This window comes from Frankliniella occidentalis, unplaced genomic scaffold (assembly GCF_000697945.3).
Source record: "Frankliniella occidentalis isolate FOCC.00 unplaced genomic scaffold, Focc_3.1 Scaffold19, whole genome shotgun sequence".
Classification (NCBI taxonomy): domain Eukaryota; kingdom Metazoa; phylum Arthropoda; class Insecta; order Thysanoptera; family Thripidae; genus Frankliniella; species Frankliniella occidentalis.
Window position 1 is genome coordinate 1332261 of NW_026267149.1, and position 1888 is coordinate 1334148.

Genomic DNA, 1888 nt, shown 5'->3' on the forward strand with positions numbered 1-1888 from the left:
AAAAAAAGATAACTAAGAGAGGGTAAAAAGCGTGGCTCTCCACTAGATGTACTGGACCCCAGGTGGCTGGCAGCGGTACCAGCAGCGCCCCGGAAGAAATAAAACATAATGCAAAAAAGGGAAGCAGCAGACGAGGTCGGGGAGCAAAAATACGCACGGTGGTGCGCCCGGAGGCTCAGAAAGTCCGAATGTCGCGCGGCGCCGCGCTGTCCCGCTCCCGTCAAATGACTGTGCGGCTCACGGGCACTCCGCAGCGAATAGAACAGGCCAGCGTCATACACAATCCTAATGCACGTTCACGTTTGAGGACGACACGACACGAAACAATAGGATCGGTTCCCACTACAGCTGGACATCAGGTGGCTGATGAACCCCGCGCCTTTCTGTAGTTATAATGTACCGCACGCACGGGACAGAAGTGCGTTGGATTCATGAGATACGTAAATTAGTGTATTTCACATTATAAATAGTCTGCTAAAACATAAACGAACACTGTTTTCGGCTTTGTATTCATTCTTCGAACAATCCGATGAACAATCATGAAACAGGCCAGGATACCGTTATTTTAAAGAAACCTACCTCTAGCTATAGCTCTGAAGATACAAAACAGCCCAGGAGTTTCCTTGATTCGGGATCTCCTGTATTAAGGGGCACTTCCTCTGTCCTTTTCAACTTGTGACCATACTGTACCGAAATGCAAAGCGTCGCCATTTTCTCGAGAAAAAAAAACCTCTAGCACGAAAACGGTTAAAGATGGAGCCAAACGGGCAAAATTTCCCTGAAGTGGGGCTTATGGGTCTCGGTCGGTATCACCCTGGCTCGGCTCGGCTCGGCTCGCGGGGCCTCAGACCCGATTGCGACGTCGGATTCCATTTCGAAACGCTGCTACTAATGCCGCCCGGACGAGCCGTTCTTCTTCATTTCGTAACCTAGTTTGAGAGGCGGAGCTACAAAAATGGCAACAAATCGAGTTGGCATGGCGCCGCGCGATGCCAGTGCTGCCGAGTGTAATAAGGTTATTCGCTCCGTCCACCGGGCCAGGTTTGTGCGGAGAGAGCAAGAGGGGAGGATTTACGGGGGACTAAAAATGGGGATCGGAAAGGATAGTGCCGGAGGCGAGGAAAAGCGGAAAGGGGGGGGGGCGTTAAACCATCGCACTAGTTTCCTCTTACAAAATCTGACGCCGATGGGACGGCTAAAATTTTTCAGCGATGGCGATTTGCTGAAACAGAATGTGCCTAACTCTGTACGTACAGGACATGCACGGTATAAGGTCCGGCTGACAGGGGGAGAGAGGTACCTCAGGTTGTCTACTCACAGAGGTTTTGTATCACGAATTGCCTACCTTTCAGGAGGCTTACTAGAGACGCCCCCTTACACCGCGCCTGGTACAGGATGTTCTTCACTGGTAAAACAAGTGTGCAAATTTGCACATCAAATGTGTGCAAGTTATGATTCTGCAGGTGTTTAACTCAAGTTGAACACTTGCGTGGTGTGAACATTTTAGACGTTTTGTAAACCTTTAAATTCTGCAGACTTGAACACACACAGTTCTGTGCTATCATGGTGTGCAGCTGCTAGCTGCTATACTTTTCGTAAGTGTCGAAAGTTAAAACACCAATTGATTTTTAACCTAGTTAGACGAGTTACCTTGTACTGAAAACTAACTTCCCAACGTTATTTTGGGAACTTCCGATGTACCGTACCCGAAGGCAGTGACAGACGATTAGAAGGTCATGGTGCTTAAGTGGACTTACCCCCTACTTCCGCTTCACGGCAGCATTAACAGTGTTGTTGTTAAGCTGGGGTCGGATTGGAAACACCCGGTACGTACAATTTACAGTGTAGAGAACGAAGGAGGGGAGGAAGGGGCGAAGGGGCGAAGGGG